The following is a 19,710-nucleotide window of genomic DNA, read 5'->3' on the forward strand; positions in this document are numbered from 1 at the left end:
TTCCTGAAGCCACATTGCAAATTTCTCTTTATCGAAGGTTTTCCTAAGCGTCCTTATGCTCTCTCACAGACATAGAGTATGGCCCTTTCCACTCTATTGCTGTGATGGATTTATTACTTCCTGACAGGTTATTAACCTTCTAAATGTCTTTGTTGATATTTTACTCCAATACTTGGTATGGTCTTTCATACCTAGTGGATGCTCAGTCAATTTTCAGATTCTTGCAGGGGTAGGGAGAGCACCCAAGTCTTCCCACAAGCTGGGCCACTGAGCTGTACACCCGGCCCAGAATTTTATATTTTAGAATGCGTAAGCAATAAACAAAAATGTGATTTAATGTCATGTACATTTTAATTATTCATCTTGATGTAATGAAGTGATGGATGGAAGAATGAATTGGGAGTTCCACTGGGGGGACATCATCGGTGGGTTTGCAGAAAGCAGTTGGTTAAGGAGAGGTGAAAGGAGAAAGCATTATATATGGACATGCTCTTAGCTTTGGAGCACATAGTATTATCTATTACCTTGGGCAACTTCTCAGTTGTTAAAAGTCAATGTGGACATGGAGCCTTGTAACGGCTAAGAAAGGAGTTTGGTTAGTTCAATTTTCAAAGCTTAAGCTGCTCTGTACTTGAGAATGGAAGGTGAGAACCAAAGAAAATTTTGATATTGCTCTATTCCACAAAGTGGATTTTTCAAGCCCTCATTCTCCTGAGTGTCTTTATCGTACTTGTCTTTGAGGAAGGCAATTTATATTTAGCAAGAACTCCTATTAATTAGTATTCACGGGCATAGTCTTTCTTTCTGTTTGCTCTGATGTTCAAAATTGCTAGGAAAAAACGCCTGCTACTTAATTATATTAATTCAGATATGTGCAAAACAGAACGCTGGCGTCAAGAACTATATTAGCAAATGGTGCCAATTAGAAACACAGCAAATACCATCCATTTTCCTTTTGCATCAGTGGCTTCTAAATCATAGAGTGGCATAGTAACAAATACAGCTAGTGTGGTATGACTGTCACATTTTCCACACATTCATTTTTAGCTACTTTGCCTTTTAAAGAAAACATAGTGTGCTGCAGGCCTACACATAAAATGCTTCCCAAAATATAGGAGATAATTATATGCTTAAGGAGTAATATGCAAACACTCTTCTTCAGATAATTATGAACACTTATTTCTCTGCATGGGAAGCTGGCCAAGAAGTAAGACACACTGCTGGGGAAGTCATCCATTTTTAATTTACGAAGCAGGGCCCTATCAAATACTGCAGGAAGAATGCTATAAGTTTTATTGTGATCAAATGAACAACCAAAAGTAAAAGGAAATCCAAAAATGACAATTAACATCAATCATGCAGTGCCTCATTATAAAACAATGCTATGGAAAAGAATCTGCTGTAAGAATAAATATTGGCAATCATTAAATTACTCATTTTTAAAATAGCTTCTAAAGATATGTGTATGTAGCTTTCTTGAGGAATGTCCTTTAAAAATGGTACTGTATCCCTAAAATGTACCAATAAACTCAATTAAAGCTGAAAAAACAATGGATAGATGTAGATTTGGGAAGAGGCTCTTGGATGGAACGGGGGTGAGTGGGAGCGGAAGAGAAGTAAAAGTGATTGAGATGCAATATGTATGTGTATCAATTACCCGGAATAGATTTAATAATCATGGATCACAAAAGTACACTAGTAAGAAGAGTATTTAAAACTCAATGGAAATTTAAAAGGACAAGTAAATTTGTATAAGGCGCCCTTATAGGTATCATTCTATTCAAATAAAGTTTAATTAATTATGACAAAGGGTAGTGGTTATATCATTGAATGAAGGTGAGTAATTGAACTGTACATGACACTAAATCATATTTTTGTTTATTGCTTAAACATCTAAAATATAAAATTTTTGGCTGGGTGTGTAGCTCAGGGGTAGAGCATGTACCCAGCTTATGTGGAGACTCGGGTTCTCTCCCTACCTCTGTAAGTAAGTAAGTAAATTTAATGATTTATTTTTAGTTTCCTTTGAAGTATTTTTGTATATATTATTATGAATTCATTATTCCAAAATATTTGCTAATGTATTAATATTACCCTCTAAAAATATTTTAACATTTTTTTCTTATCTTAGGCAAAATTTACATAGAATTAAACTCATAGATTTGAAGTGTGTACTTTGACGAGTACAGACAAATTCATACAAAAATATAATTAACATCCCCAGCAAGATAGAGAGCATTGCTATGACCAAGAAAGTTGCCAATTTTGTTCAAGTCCATAGTTATATAATACATTTGGTTCTTAGTCTTTACAGTTTCCTTTATTATTATTTATTATTATTTCATTATTACTTTATTCTTCATTCTCCTCCCTTTCCTCCTCTTTCTCCTCCTCCTTCCCCCACCTCTCTCTCATCCTGTCTCTCTGCATGTATCTACCACAACTTTATTTCATCTTTATTTTGAAGTATAAATGATGAATAAAATTATGTGTATTTAAAGTGTGCAAATTAATGTTTGGCTATTCATATATGATAGTGGAACAATCACTTCAGACCTCATATTTTCTTTCTTTCTCTTTATGCTGAGAACATGTAAGATCTCATTTTAAGGATATAATGTAGAATTGGTAGCTGTATTCTGGTTGCTCTATAGTAGACATCCAGAAATTTCATCTTGCCAAACTGGAACTTTGTGCCTTTGAACAGCATGTCCCCATTTCCCCACCTCAGCCCTGGCAACCACAAGTAGACCTTCTGCTTCTTCTATTTCTTGTTTGAGTTTTTTGGACTCCAAGCAGAATGAGATCACGAAGTGTGAAGGTTAATTGGGATGGAGCAATGCCTCTCCCGTGGGGAAAGCACATTTCCTGGTGTGTCTGTGAGCATGTCCAGAGCAGACTGGCATGTGAGTCAGCTGGCTGAGCGGAGAAGGATCTCTTGAGTGTGGGTGGCACCATCCATTTAGCTCAGGGTGGAAGGAAAAGGTGGAACTTCTCTTGCATATTCAGCCTTTATCAAATGCATGCATTTTTTTTCCTTGCTGCTCTGTGGAGATCAGAATCTAGTTTCTTCATACCGTGAATGGGGCTGCATCATGAGACCCTCGGTTCTGAGGCTTCCAGTTACTTTAGACTGAGCAGCTTCTGATTTCCCAAGCTCTCCAGCCTGTAGAGAGACAATGAGGGATTTTTCAACCACTGACAGTAAAAGAAACTTAATAAATACCCTGTTACATATCTTCCATAGGTTCTAACCTCTGGGTTACCCTTATTAATACAAGTAGTAATTGTCCTCTGTGTTTACCTCATCCTTCTGAGCAAAATGTCCCCAAGTTCACCCTTGCTGTCACAAATGTGAAGAGTCCCTCCTTTCTAAAGGCTGAGCAATGTTCCACATTCTTAGTTCATTCATAAGTTAACATTTAGATTGCTTCCTTTTAGGTCTTGGCTGTTGGGAACAATGCTGCAATGAACATGGGTGTGCAGACTTTTCTTCAAGATACTGATTTCATTTCTGTTAGATATATACATAAATGGGGTTGCTGAGGCATAAGGTATTTCTGTTTATACTTTTGAGGAATATTTGTATTGTTTTCCATTAAGTCTTGTACTAATTTATATTTCCACTGGCAGTGTACAGAGTGGTTTTCTTTTCTCTGTATCCTCACTACCACTTGGTATCTTCATTTGAAACAGCCATTCTAGCAGGTATGAAGTGATATCTCACTTTGGTTTTGATTTGTATTTATCTGATGCTTAGTGATGCTGGACACAGTTTTTCATACTTGTTGGTGATGTGTATGTGTTCTTGTCATGCATGTCTATTAAGATCCTTTGCATTTCCTTTTTCTTATTGAATTGTATGTGTTCCTTATTTTATTTATTTATTTATTTATTTATTTATTTATTTATTTATTTATTTATTTTGGTGCCAGGGTCGATCCTCCTGCCTCAGCCTCCTGAGTGCTGGGATTACAGGCATGCACCACCACTCCCAGCTAGGAATTCTTGAAGTTTGAGTAGTCTTTTTAAATTTTTTTAATTAATTAATTTTTATTTATTATGTATTTTTTTTATATTTTGGTGCCAGGGATTGAACTTGGGTCCTTACGCTTGCAAGGCAGGCCACCGAACTGCTGAGCTAAATCCCTGTCCCCCCTTATTTATTTTTGTTAGTAACCCTCTATCTGATACACGGTTTTCAAATATTGTCTCCTGATCTTAGGTTACTTTACTTTTTCATTCTGGTAATTGTTTCCATTGTAGTGTAGAAATTTTTTATTTTGACAGGGATTGAACTTGGGTCCTTACGCTTGCAAGGCAGGCCACCGAACTGCTGAGCTAAATCCCTGTCCCCCCTTATTTATTTTTGTTAGTAACCCTCTATCTGATACACGGTTTTCAAATATTGTCTCCTGATCTTAGGTTACTTTACTTTTTCATTCTGGTAATTGTTTCCATTGTAGTGTAGAAATTTTTTATTTTGATGTAATGTTATAAGATATTTGTCTATTTTCGCTCTTGTTTCTTGTACTTTTAGGGTCATATTCAAACTAAATTAATGTCCAGAATCATTTTCTTATTTTTGCTTTTAATATTTTTATGGTTTCTGATCTTGCATTTAAGTTTTTAATACATCTTGAATTTGTTTTTATATATGGTATGAGGTAGGGCTCTGATTTCTTTCTTCTGCATGTGGATATACAGTTTTTCCAACACCATTTGTTGACTAGAACATCCTTCACCATTATATATTCTTAGCACCCTGGGTAGAGATCAGTTTCTCACAGATGTATGGATTTTTTCTATGCTTTTCTGTATCATTGATCTATATATCTGCTTTTATGTCAATAACACACTGCTTTGATTACTGTAACTTTGTAGTACATTTTAAAGCCAGAATTTGTGATGCTGTAAGCTTTTCTCTTCTTGTTCAAGATTGCTTTGGCTATTCAGAATCTGTTATGGTTTCATCTTAATTTTAGGAATCTTTTCGTTTGTTTGTTTCTGTAAAGAATGTTATTTGGGAATTTGGTAAGAAATTGCATTAAGGGGCCGGGACGTAGATCAGTGGTTCTGCTGCCTGCCTTGCAACTGCAAGGACCTGAGTTCGATCCCCAGTACTGAAAAAGAAAGAAAGAAAGAAAGAAGTTGCTTAAATCTGTGTACCACCTTGAGTATTATAGACATTTTCACAACATTAGTTATTTTATTTTATAAACATGCACTGCATTCCATTTATCTGTTTTTTTAAACCTCATTGATCCATATTTGTTATAATTTCAGAGAAGAAATCTTTCACCACTTTAGTGCTCCTAGTATTTTCTGTTTTTATATTGCTAAAGGGACTGATTTCTTTTTCAGACAGTTCTTTGTGGTCATGGTATTAATTTTTGTGTGGTGTTTTTTTGTCCTGAAAATTTACTGAATTTATTATTAGTTCTAAAAGATATTTTCTATGTATGATCATGTTGTCAGCAAAGAGATAAATTTGCTTTGTCCTTTCCAATTTAGATTCTCTTCTATTTTTTTTCTTATCTAATTTTTTGCTAAGGATTTCCTGTAGTATGTTGAAAAGAATGGCAAATGTGGGCATTGTTACGTTCTACTGTATCTCAGAGGCCATGATTCTCGTGTTTTACATTGGTTATGTTTTTATTTGTGGTCTTTTCATTTGTAATTTATATTGTGTTCCCTTTATTCCTACTTTATTGAGAAATTTAATCATGGATTAGTGTTGAATTCTATTGAATATTTTTCCCGCATTTATGAAGATGATGTTATAACTTTTCTCTCTCATTTTGTTAATGTGATATATCACATTGATTGATTTGTTCATGTTGAAGCATCCTTCCTTCCCAAAGATAAACTGCAGTTTGTCTTAGTGTTTGATGCTTAACAGTGCTGTTTAATTTGTTCAATATTATTTTATTGAGAATTTGCATATATATACATCAGAATTTCAGTCTTTTTCAGTTTTTTTTTCTTTTGCATTAGTTTCGGTAGTAGGGTGATATTGTCCAAATAAAATGAGTTTGAAGGTGGTTGTTCTTTTCTGTTTAAGTATTGATATCAACTCTTTTAATGTTTGGTAAAATTGGGACAGGAAGCCATCAGGTCCTGTGCCTTTCTTTGGTGAGAGGTTTTTGATTACTGGTGCAATCTCCTTATTTGGTATCGATCTTTCAGGCATTTTACTTCTTCTTAATTCAATTGTGGTTGGCACTGTTTCTAGAAATTTATACATTACTTCTACGTTGCCTAATGTATTGGATATAATTGTAAGTGTCTTATGATTCTTTTTATTCTGAGGCACCCACTGTTATGTCTCTTCTTCCATTTCAGTTTTGTTTGCCTCTTCTATCTTTTTTCCCCCTTGGTTATTAAAGCTAAAGATTTTATTTATCTTTTCAAATAATTGACTCTTTATTTTGTTGATTTTTCTACTGTTTTCTCATTCTTTGTCTTTGGTCTAATCTTTATTGTCTTTGTTCCATTGCTAAATTTTGGCTGAGTTTGTCTTTATAGTTTCTTTATATATAAATTTAGATTGTTCATTTTAGATCCTTTGTCTTTTTCAAGTAGAGACTTATTGCTATAAGCTTTGTTGTGACAACTGCTTTTGATGCATTCTACAAATTTTGGTGTATTTTTTTCTCCACTTTCATTCATCTAAAGAAACTTTTAAAATTATCTCTTGATTTCTTGTTTTACTCAATGGTCATCAAAGATTGTGTTATCTACTTTCTATGTATTTATGAGTGCTCCTATTTTATTACCCCATCATGGTTAGACAGTATAAGGGCAAATATTGTCACTTTCTTAAATTTGTTAAAGTTCTTAAGTTTGTTTCTTCAGCTTCTCAGAGTATTGGAATTATAAATATATGCCACCCTCGCTGGCTTCTTCATTCTTTTAAATAACTTCTGTCTTTGGGAACTTGTCATTTTGTTCCTGTATTCTTTTCATGATTTCATTAATTTGTCTATCCCTTTTTTTGCAGTGTGCTGAGCTCTAAAATAGTTACTTTGAATTCTTTGACAATTCATGTATTTCTATTGAAAGTGTGTTAATTGTCTTCTTTTGATAGTATCCTCTGTTGCTTATAACCTTATATGTGTGTGTGTGTGTGTGTGTGTGTGTGTCTATCTATCTATCTATCTATCTATCTATCTATCTATCTATATTTCTGTTCACTTGAAAGAAGGAAATCGCTAGTTTCACTTCAGAGACTGGCTTTGGGGAGGAAAGACCTTCACCTGCAGTGGGTATTAAGCCACTGGCTGAGAGGGGCGCAGCAACTCCACATTTAGAGGCAGTGCATAGCGATGTGGAGTTGGCATAACTCTGTCACCTGAAGTCGCACTGGTGAAGACTGCAGAGGTCCTGCATAGCAAGGGATTCAGTGTCTCTGGTGGCACAAACAGCTGCTGGAATATTTGTAGAATAAGGTTGCTGGTGTCTCCCTATTCTCATGTCTTTCTCTGGAGGAAGTAAAGGGGTCCCTCAGCATAGAGCCTGTGGTTCAGCTGCATGTGGTATGTTGTGGGTCAGCACCGGGGCTTAAGGTGGGTGTGTGCATGTGTGTGTGTTTGTCTGCTTGTGGTGGTAGTACTGCTAGATGCCTGGGGAGGGGAGGAAGTGGTGAGCTTTGCTTTGGAGGGGAGCAGAGCTAGCTTCTGCTCTGGGGGTGACATCACTGTGACCTCTGGAAAGGTCCAACAGTGATGATGACTGTGAGACCGCAGAGGTCTTCAGTAGCAAAACTGTGTGTGGACCCAGAGACGGGGAGGGCTTCTGGGATCCATGACTGCATAGCCTGATGGGGAGTTTTTCCTTCCGTTCTCTTGAGGGGGAAGGCCATGACCCAGGGCATTTTATGCTGATCTGTGGCAGGCTGTGGGATGGGTTCTTATCCGTAAAATGCTTCTTGCTGTCTTCCATGGTGCCATTTTTGCTTTTTGTGCCCCACTGGGTTTCTGCAGCTTCTTCACTGTAATCCAGATTTTTCTTGGAGTAATTTTGTTGGCAGGTAATTAACAAATTGCTGTTTTAGTGAGAGGGAGAAAGACCAGGACCTCTTAATCTGTTATCTTGTTGATGTCACATCCCAAGGTCGTAATTTTTGTTTTACCCAATCTGACAACGTCTGTTTCTTTAATTTGGATGTTTACCCTAGTAATATTTAAAGTGCTTATTGAAACGGTTTGATGAAAATATACCATCTTGCTAGATGTTTGTTCTTAGTTCCATTTGTTCTTTTATTTTTGGATTTTTTTTTTTTTTTTAATGCTGGTAGCTCAGCAAGTAACTCTCACCAGTCTCCAGATAGAAGTTTTCTCTTATTTACATACTTCTTTTTACATCTTCAAGGCTTACTCTCATTGGAGTTTATAGCAAGCAGGATTTATACAAAGCAGAGCAGCGAGCATGGGTTTCTGCTTATTTTGTCTTGTTTTGTTTTCTGGTGCTGGTGACTCAATTTGGGACCTTGGGCTTGTGAGGCAGGTGGCTGCACCACTGAACTAAATCCCCGGTGCTGGCCTTTCTTAAATTAGTTGTTTTTCACTATTTCATTTTATCTTCCCTGGAGTTATTATTAATATGTTTTTTAAAAGTTAGTTATTATTCTAGAAGTTTATGTTTAAATATCATAGTACCTTCTGTATAATAAAGATGATGTATGACTATATTACCAATATCTTACACTCATATTTTGTAATAGCACTTTTTTACTTTTACACATTATATATTCACAAAGTGCATTGCTACTAAAATTCCTCAGGTTATCAGAGCAATAAAACTTTAAAAATTCATAAATTAATTTACTTTAATTTATTCCTTTTCCAATACTCTTCATATCTTTATGTAAATGTAAATTTATTATATTCCTTCTGTAATATTTCCAAGTTTGAAGCATATCTCTAAGAATAAACTCATTCTTCTGTCTAAAAACATTTAATTTGCCTGAACATTTGAAGGCTCTTTACTGGGTATAGAATCAGCCTTAGCAATATTTTTCTTTCCAGTGCTTGAAACACATCTCTGTGTTATATACTTTTGAATGGCTTCTGGTGAAAGTCTGCTGTAATTCGCATCTTTGTTTCTCTGTTGATATGTCCTTTTTCTATGGTTGCAAGCTTTTCTTTGTCTTTGGTACTTAACAATTTGAATATGTTGTGCACAGCTCATTCCCACCAGAAATTCTCAAATTTATGGTTTGGTTTTGTTTCTAAAACTTTTTGGAACATTCTTAGCCATGATTTTTTTCAGTTAACATTTCTTCCAATGACTTTTCCTTCTTCTAAAATTCTATTTTCTCACTTCCCAGACTGTTTTACATTGTCCCATAGCTCTTTTTGTTTGTTTGTTTGTTTGTTTTGTCCTATCGTAGCTCTTGAGTCTTTCTCTTTTTCTGGTCTTTCCGTTTTGTGTGTTTCAGATCAGGAAATTCTTACTGCCTCCTTTTAAGTCAGCTGATTCTTTCCTCAGCTGAATAGAATGTATCACAGCAGGCTTTCTCCCACTTCCTGCTTTTCCTTTTTCCCTAGCATTTCCATTTGACTCAGTTTCCACTTCTGTGATGAAAATATCTATCTGATCTTATATATACTCTTCTTTTTCTTGTGTATAAGTCTTGAATATATTAAATAAGGTTACTTTACTGTTTGATATTGTAAATGCCTATATCATATGAGAGTGGTTCTGATGATTTTTTTGTGAAGTTAAACATTTTGCTTTTCTCCATTTTCACATTCTTTGTGATAAGTTGTTGTTGTTAAGGACTGAACATCTTGTCTGTGGCAGTGGAGACTGAGATACGTCATATTTCATGCTTGCGTATGTCTGTGCCTATCGTTAACGCTGGGCTTTCCATGGGAGGATTGTGTTCAGACGCTCAGGTGCTGGGGTGTGTTGGAACGTGTTTCAGGTTCCTGCTTGGTAGTTTGCCAGACTGCATCCATCTCAGGAGAGGGAACCTGGGGATCAGAGTGCTGCGGCCTTTGCAAAGGCTCCGACCTGTTTCCTGCAATAGTGCTTGCCCAGCGTGCGTTCCTGTCATGACCACAAGGGAGAACTTTACTTTCTCCCTGTTCTCTTTCCCTAATGGATTTATAGCAGTGCCCTAAGGCATGACTTTGTGGCTCTTCTCTCCATAGACTCTTTCACCCAGGGCACTTGGGAGAGGCGGACTGGAGTGCAGATTCGGCCATAGCCTACTTCCTCCCCCGCAATAAGGGCCATGAGAGAAGTTTTCTTAACTTTCTAAAAATCTTTTCTATGAATACCTGGTGTAGTTCACAGACAAAATTATGCTAAAGGGTGCAGAATTCCCATATGTGCAGCTACAGACAATTTAATGCTCTCCCATCAAAACACATTTAGCCTGTATTAATATAATAAAATTTTAGCTGACTCTTCTTACCCACTTAAGTGGCATGTGGTGGCATTTGACTCAAGTAACCACAGTTTCGTTGCTTTTTAGCCATGAAGCTTCTGCTCTGAAACTCATGTTAGATGATAGATTTATTCAAGAAAGGATAAAGGTGGTTTGACAAGACAATTTTGGTTCTTATTGTAAGGGTGAGATCTGCATGTATTTCTATTTTTTTTCTGGGTTTTTCAGTATTTTAAAATTTACCAATACTAAATTTACCAGTATTATTAGTATATTAATTTTAGTGGGGGCTAAGTGGTAGCTCATCATAGTTTTAAATTTCATTTACCTGATGACGAATAACAAGCATTTTTAATATAGTTTAGCCATTTATATATTGCATTTATGTAATGAACTATATGCTCACGTTTTTTACACATTATTTCAATGTCTATTTCTTATTGATTGTAGGGGATCATTACAGATTTTGGATAAAAATTCTTTGTCATATGGATGCATTATAATTTTATTTTATGAACCCAGGATTTTCACACTGAGTTTTTATTATAACAATTATAATTATGTAATGTATTATTATATTATATATTATATAGATTTGGGGGGAAGGTTCTCGCTAAATCACTGGGTTGCCCAAATTAGGCTCAGACTTATGATCCTCCTGCCTCAGCCTTTCTGAGTGCTGAGATTACAAGTGTGTACCACTACTCCTGGATGTACTGCAAATATTTTCTTTCTGGCTGAGGCTCACCTTTTACTTTTTCAAACGTGACTTTTTATAAGGAAAAGTTTTGCTTATATAAAGCCCAATTTATCATTTCTTTATGCTGCTTTAAAAGATCAAAATATTCTTATTTTTTTCTTGCAAGCACTTTATGATTTTAGATTTATATTTAAGTGGTTTCAAATTAATTTTTGTGTATAACAAAATATAAGGCTCAAGATCTAGGATTTATTTCTCCAATCATCTGTGTAGTTGTTTCTAGCGTCATTGAGAAGTCTCTTTCTTTTCTCACTGAATTATGTAGAAACTTTCACTGAAAATCAGTCAAGCACATAGGTGTGTCTGTTGCTGGATTGTATATTATTTACACTGATTTATTTGCCTATCCTTATGTCAATATCATACGTAATGGATTACTATAAATTGGCAGTGTGTCTTCTTTTATGGTACATTGAAGATTTATATTCTGTTGAGAAGGAACTGGATTTTGATTCATAAGATTCAGAGTCTTGAGCCTATTTCACCTTCACTAATCAAGAAAGGAAGTCAAGACCTTTTTCTATCACTGTTTTCTTTCTTTCTTTCTTTCTTTCTTTCTTTCTTTCTTTCTTTCTTTCTTTCTTTCTTTCTTTCTTTCTTCTTTCTTTCTTTCTCTCTCTCTCTTTCCTTCCTTCCTTCCTTCCTTCTCCCTCTCCATTTCTGTCTCCCTCCCTCTTCCTTCTTTCTCTTTCTCCCCTTCTTTCTGTTTCTTTCCCTTTCTCCCTCTTCTTCCTCCTTCCATCCTTCCTCCACTCCCTTTCTTTTCTGTACTACCTTACATTAGAAATTTAAAGCCTATCGGCTTTGCCTATATGTCATGTAATAATGACTTGAAACAACATAGCTCTCTATATAAAACTACAGTTTGTATTTACCACATGTGAAAAGACAATTCTTACACTCCTAAAAAGGCTTTCTTACACAATAGTGTTGAATTTCAGAAAGCTCTTTAGAAAATACAAATACTCTACTTCAGATTTTGACTTAGAGACAGAGAAAACCAAGGATACAAAGCCACAGTATTGTGTATTGCTTAAAATGGGACATCTTTTCTTGTCACTCTATACCTCCATCTATAGTCAGGCAAAAACCCAATTAGTAATTAATTAATGTACATTAAAATTCATTAACTCTGTGTGTGAGGCCTGAGCTATAATTAACTGTCTTTCTTACCTTTTGTTCTGAAATCTCTAGGTAAAAGATCCCTTTGCTAATAAGAAAGGGAAAACAATTTTGCTGTCTGTAGCTAGTTAGAAGTAAGGTCTCCAGAAGGTTGTGTCACTGAGTGTGCACAGTGTCACATAGCCGAGTAGCATTGTCAAAACTTTAAAAATTACTTTCTAAGCTTAAATATATTTTTGACATATTTGAAAGGGGGAGGGAGAAGTGGCAACAGTCAAAAGTTTTTGTTTTGCTGTTTTGATCTTATTAAGCTGTTTACACATTTAATTAAACTTGTATATATTCAATCAAATCAAAATTTGTATTTAAGCCAGGTGTGGTGGCACACACCTGTAATCTCAGCACTCAGGAGGCTGAGGCAGGAGGATTGCTCTGAGGTCCAGGCCAGTCTGGACTACATAATGAGTTCAAGGCCAAACTGAACTACATAGTAGACCCTCTCTCAAAAAAAAATTGTATTCAAACTTAAGATAAAAATCTATTTGAATGTGAAGTTTTAAATAGTTTTGAAAGTAGGTTACTTTTAATCTGAATGTATTTTGTTAAAAGATATTTTACAAAGGAATGATTGACAAAATAATTCACTTCTATACACTCAGCTGAAGTAAGAAACTTTCTAAATACCCTGCGTCTAGCTTCTGAGCTGATATTTGGACAGATTTACAGTAACAGCTATTTTGGAACTCCGGTATCTGTAATCTACAAAAATATGAAGAATTTAAAATCACTCTGAGTTCAAGTCCCTTCAAGGCGGGGTATGATGAGAATTATGCCAGAATTTTATTTTAAGTGAAGATCCTACCCCATTTGCTGTGATTCCAACTGTTGATAGACTCAAAAGAAAGAAAAATATGTCAAATGAAAAAGGAAACATTCATAAAACATTCATAAAATTTAGAGAAAACCATTAAGAAATTTTAGTCTCTCTGTTGCTCTACTCTGTAAAGTGGACTCTGTGGGTCCTATGATTCAAATGGTTTTTCTAATATCACAGCTCTGGCAAGTGCAAGAGTTATAGAGCAAATGTGTTTCATTCCTAGACCATAACTTGTTACCTCCAGTGGATAATGAACTTAACACTCAATTTATGTTTAAATCTAGAAAACTGTCACAAAGTTTTACATTAATCTGGATATACTAAGGCTGGTTTAATCTCCCAGAAGAAAATAACTGCATATGACACTCATAGTTAACATTTATTTTAATGCTACTGCGTAATAGTCACTTGTCTAAGGATTTTACATATATTAAATAATTTAACGCTTAAAGATTTTTTCTATACTTTATTATTATCAGTCTTTGCATCAAGATACATAGCAATGATAGCAGGTTGCCTTTTCAAACTTAGCATTAAACATTAATTATCTTTCCTCATTTTAATTTTACATTACTGTGCCAAGGGAAAAAAATTAAAACTCAAGCTATCTGAAGACTGGACACACTTCCATGATTAGCCAGGCTATGTAAAAGTTGGTGGCTTTATTCTTCCTGCTGTGTAAAGCAGATCTAGGCCCTAGAAAGATGGGACCAGGTTGTAATTGTCTTTGGAAAGTGTGCTACAAAAATGGATGGCCTGGTACAAGCCTGGTTACAAAGTAAGGATGGGGGCAAGCAAGTGAGGGATATTTTTCTTTCAGAAAAAAATAAAAAAAGGAAATTCTGAAGTGTCCTAGTTCATAATTTTTCCCAAAATGATTGGAGAAAGGGGTAAAATCTCAACCTGAGCTTCAAAGTACTGTCTCTGGAGGGACCAGTAAGTAGCTGATTTGTGAGGAGGGTGACTGTGGAGTAGGGAGTGACTAGGTTGGCCCTCTGCACCCTCCCCAGCTGGGGAATGGAAATGGAAAGTCTACTGCCCCGTGGCTGTCAAAGTGACAGCTAAAGTGACGTTTGATTGGTACTGAATTCTCTAAGAGATTTCTTCTAGAAACACACAACTCAGAGTCTTCCTCTCACTTCAGCAAAGGAGTTATCTTTAAAAACACTTGAGAAGTTGGTCCTCCACCATGCACTGGGTAGGCTCAGAGCAGGGGGTCATCAGTACAGCCGCCCTCTAGGCCATATCAGAATTCCTGCAGTTTGGAGACCCCGTAGAAATGGACAAAAGCTGTAAAGGGTTTGCCCAATAGATCACTTTCATTTAACAGGTAAAAAATACTGAAGTCTGTAGAAGTTAAATAACCTGCCCAAGTTCCCTCAGCTAGAAAGATAAGGACCTGTGCTTAAATAGGTTACTTTGTAACCACTAGTGCTTGCATGTAATGATGGCCTGGTGTGGGTGAGCTATACACATGGTCCAAGGCCATACTATCTACAGTACTAGAAAATTCCCCTACACTAAAACACCTTCAAATAATTGGTGTTGAGTTACAAATCGGACAATTTTTTCTTATGTCTTGCTACTTTGGATCTCTTTAGAGTCAAAATGAGAAAATGGTTAAAAAATGAATTTAGCCGCATTACCTCTATAGTTCATAAGTATTGAAAAACTTGAATAAGGTGGACCCTGAGTCTTGGTCTCTCTGCGCACTCTACCTCCCATGATCAACATATTAGTATCAATTGATTGAGATTCTGTTCCTTGCCCACTCTCTCCTCTTACAGTCTCTCCTAGGAGATTTCATTCAGTAGCTGGACTCTCAGCCTAAATCTGTGTCTCTATGTCCGGTCATGGCCACTGAGTTCCAAATGCAAATACTTCTTCACTTGTCTATTGATAAGTCTGCTTGAATTTTTAATACATATCTCACATTCAATACGATCTGAGTAGAACTCCATAGTCATTTCTCTCCTCCAGTACAGATAAAAAAACAAAAGCAAAACAAAAGCTACTCTTAGCTCAGGATTTTCTAGATTAGTTATGACTAGTTGTATCCACCTCCATTTTCTAATTTCACCTCCAAATTAGAAGTAATTCTTCATCTTTTATTTCCCTGATCCTCTGCATTTAGCTCTTGAATGCCTTTCAGTCTTACTTCCAAACCACGTCTCATGTCTGTTCCCTTCCTTTCTCCATTGCTCTCATTCTAAGCCTAAACACATGCTGGTTTACTTAGCAACTGAACGCTTATCTCCTTGTTTCTCTTTTCTCACTACAATAAACTATCCACCTAGTAGCTAGAGTTTTTAAAAAGTATAAATCTCAGTATGTTACTTATGTTCCTTCTATCTTTAATTGATGTCTGTTGCCTCTAGAATAAAACCAGCTCTTTACCACACACTCAAGGATCTCTGTGCTCTCACTATTGCTTACCTGTCTTACTAAATTATTTTTGTCTCTACTAATTGTATTCTAGCCCCTTACTTTTGGTTTCATTTTTGTGAATAAGATATGCATGTTTTACCACCAGGTTTTGCCCCAAAATATATGACTAAAGATTGGGAGTTAAAAAATATCAGAAGGAGAATACCTAAGTATCACATACCCCAGCCACCTCCTGAGAAAAACGTGCCTTCCCAGTCTCCAGGTCAAGGAGTTTTGGATACCTACACTGAGCACTCACCATGGGGCAGGAGAAAAAGAACACAGGAGTTGCACCTGACTCTCACCCAAGTGTTTATAGGTGACATCATAGTAGAAGAGTAGAGAGAACCACGGTGGGAGGAGCTGGGCTTCAATGATGGGAGGAGATTGTGATTGTTCCCAACGGGCTAAGCAAACCCTAAAAGAAGGCAAGCCTTTAAATTTATTCCTGTCTGGAGGGGCCAGGTATCCTCAACAAAGTTCATGTGGGATGGGCTTCAGAAGCCAGGGATTGAAGGACTACCATGAGTAGTTGCTAGAAAGGACAGGCCAACCGTACAGCATCCTTGGTGAGTGCTTGGTGAGATAGGATGTGTGGTCCACTGAATGTTTCCCCCTGCATTCATATGCTGAAGTTCTACCCCTCAGTGTGGTGGCATTTGAAGAATAAACCTTTGGTGTATATAAGTCCATGAAAGTAAGTGCTTAAGGTTCCAGACTAGACCTTTATCTCGGACTTGCAGCCTCCAGAACTTTGACAAAGGGGTTGTTGTTTAAGCCACCAGTCTGTAGCCCATGATGACTACAACAAATGGTTTCTAATTTACTTATAAAAAGTTTCTCTGAGAAAAGAAGGCTATTTCTTTGCACTGCCGCACTTAAGGGGGGACAATACCTGATTAGAACCAGCAAGGTGTCTAAGAAATTCCTTTGCTCAACGTAAGTAACCTCTCCACCCTAACTAACATGGCTGGTCTGAAACAGCAGCAAGGGAGTAGGGAAGGAGACTGAAGAGGCGAAGTTATAAAGAGACAGGGTCTGCTGCTCCCAGGTCTCCCAGTCTGACCAGGCCCACGCCAGGAGAGAAGAGAATTTTACTGTAGATAACAGCAAAAGTTTTACTGTAGATAACAAAGTAAAAATTTATTTAAATTAAATGGCCTTGGAGTTTTTTAAACATGAAAAAAGATGAAAGAAAGAGTGAGATCCACCCAACGATAACCCTAAATTAAAGAAGTATTTAACAAAGTTGGTTTGAAAGGATAATAAACTAGAAGAAAATTACTTTCACTTGCTTCTACATAAGTACAGACAGGTCAGTTAATGAAAATAGCATGATAGCTACCACAGTGAGGGAAGACACGGAAGGCAAAGCGGGGAGATGAGTTTGGCCTATTGGGTCATCAAGGCCACAAGAGAAGAAGAGACTCTGGGGTTTTCAAAAGAAATGACTCAAACTTTCTAATGCTGGATAAAGGGAGGGAGAAAAGGATATTTTACGAAAAGTAAATAACATGGGAAAGTGAAAGGAAGCTTGCCCTTGCCAGCTCAGGGAACGGTACTTAGTTAAGAAAGGTTAGATAGCCTGATAGGATAGCTGCAGGAGAGAGAAAAGGAAATGGTTCTGGAAAGGGGGGCCAGTTCCTTTAAGGGATTTAAACTGGGTCGTGGAAGTGATGAGGAGTCCCCAGAAGATTTTTAAAACTAGTACATTTGAAAATTACCTGCATGTAGTCAAAGAGATTACAAATGGACATGTAATAGAGGCCTTGGAGTGGGCTAGGGGGAAAGACTCATATAGAGAAGAGAAAGTCCAGGAGAAAATGTACAGGGAGCACAAGGAGAAGTGGTAAGTAACAGAGCCCCATGGGAAGGCAATGGTGAGAGGTCAGAGGACAATCGGCAAACTCTGCCAACAGTCAAAGTGGGAGAGGAGTGGAGGGGAAGGACACCACAAGCTGCCTTGATTATTGTATTTAATTTCCATATTGAGAAAATAAAGGTATCATTTCTGGCAGTTAAGATATAGCATAATGTAATCACTCAACTAAACACAAAGTGCCACAGTTAGCAAGTCCAGAATTTTACAGATAAAATACAAAAAGTAGAATACTTTCTTCACCCTTAAAGAATTATATCAGATGTGCATCTCCTAGTATGCTGTATGAAACTCCAGAAATGTTTTACACTGTGTGAATTGCTCCAATTTTCAAGAACTGGCCCCAGGTGTGGGATACCAAATAGCCACTGTTTTTTAAAATCTTAGTGAAGAATTGTCCAGTTTCACCAAAAGTTCTATTATGATAATAGAAAGAAAGCCCTTTCTTTATTGTGAGCACATGGAAACCTCAAGGCCAAAGACGTTGAGTGTGCATGCATGTAATGTGTTCTTCTCTGTCTGCATCTTGCAGATGAGGAAATTGAAGCTCAGACAGGTCAAATTATTGACACTTTTAGTGTCCCTGGACAGTTACTGATAGAAATAGGAAAATAAATTCTCATGTTAGCTCTTTAAAGCTGTATCTTCACACACCACGCTGATACTTCTTAAAAATTAGTGACTGAAAAATAGAAAATATCCATTCTCTCCAGGATAGAGCCTGGTGAGGTGAGGCTTATGGCATCAAGCAGAGGCACAACTATCAAATAGTGATGGATGTGCCATGAATGGAATTTGATGATTCCTAACAAAACCCTACAAAGGAAATGTTGACCGTATCAGATCAAAATTGCAGCAACTTTTGCTTAAGACTCCTTTATCTTGGGTTTTCCTGAGGCTGATTAGGCAAATGACTAAATCTTTAGACTTTGAGGTTTGGACCTTAAAAGGTAGACTAGCAAGGACTGTTAATGTTAAAAGCAGTAGATCATGGGCACTTATATTAGGGGAAGCAATTCGAATTTTCTTTTGAAGATATAAATATTGGGCAAATCATGGGCTAAAAACATGTTGGCAACTACAGTGTACTCATAGAAACTTTAAACAAAATCATGTATTAGCTATGTCTTCTTATAGTTTTGCCTCTTAGTTCTGGGTTGCAGCAGTAAAATTATTATTTTCTATTTATTGCCAAAAAGATAAAGGAATTGTGATAAGACATACAGCAACAAATGAGAGAATTCTTTGTTTTTCTGAGTAATATAAATAATGATGAAACCACAGTAACATACACCTAAAAAGCAAGCTAAACACGACATAATTTACTCAGGCAGCCCTTCTGATTGGTAACCACCAATTTAACATCGAATCTACAATACCTTAAACTTGTGGCTTACTTCTTAAGACTTCTAGGACTTAAGAAAATAGAATCACCCAATTAAGAAATGGGGAAACCTCTTTGAAACATATAAACATGTAAATAAATTGAAGCATCTTTCAAAAACTTCATAGGAACTGGTAGCAATAAAACACCCTGATACTTTAAAGGAGAGAGTAACTTGGACCTGCTATTTATGTAGATGAACTCTCAATTTATCCAGGGAAAGAAATTTTGCTAAACTTGAACTTGAATGTATATAGGTTTAATTGTATGTTTTTTTGTTTCATGAAAGCTCCCTTATAGGGACTGTAGTCTGTTCAAAAACACAGAAAATGTGATGCTAATTCAAGTGAGGATCTGTTGTTTTAAAAGACTATTGGGGATGTACAATATTCAATTTTCAATATTAGACCGAAGTGGACAGCAAGTGTGAATGAGAAGATGGGGCTGAACCTTGATAACCGTGTAACAAGGAGGACAGAAAAGTGTGTATAAAAATCTGTTGATGATAGGTGCACTTTAGTTATGTAAATCTCTTACTGAATCAAGAGTTTGAAGCCTATATTAAATTCTAATTTTCATTCTGCAGCAGAATTTTCATATTGGACTGGGATCCATATTTGCTCTGCCAAGAATAATCACTAAAGGGAGTGGTGCACACACACTCTGTAATTCATTAAAAAAATATTAACCCTGCAGACTCCCTCCATTCAGCATTCCATTTAAAACTCCTACAATATTATTGTAAAAAAACTGATAGATCACACATTAACACTTTTGATGAAAAGTTTGTAAGTGTAAAGCTCAATGAATGTCTACCTGCATATATGTGTGTCTATTTTTATGTGTGTTTTATAATATATAT

At 36.3% G+C, this 19,710-nt stretch overlaps 1 long non-coding RNA gene across 1 annotated transcript in view; it reads left to right on the plus strand.

The window, feature by feature from the left end:
* Positions 1-15,934: 15,934 nt before the first annotated feature.
* Positions 15,935-19,710, plus strand: part of LOC104865153 — a 5,254-nt gene continuing 1,478 nt past the window's right edge. The window contains exon 1 of the long non-coding RNA XR_781075.1: positions 15,935-16,154. This is a non-coding gene — a long non-coding RNA (uncharacterized LOC104865153). The remainder of the gene's footprint in view (positions 16,155-19,710) is intronic.

The sequence above is a fragment of the Fukomys damarensis genome, unplaced genomic scaffold (assembly GCF_012274545.1).
Source record: "Fukomys damarensis isolate Sample0158 unplaced genomic scaffold, DMR_v1.0_HiC HiC_scaffold_32, whole genome shotgun sequence".
In the NCBI taxonomy this organism is placed as follows: Eukaryota; Metazoa; Chordata; class Mammalia; order Rodentia; family Bathyergidae; genus Fukomys; species Fukomys damarensis.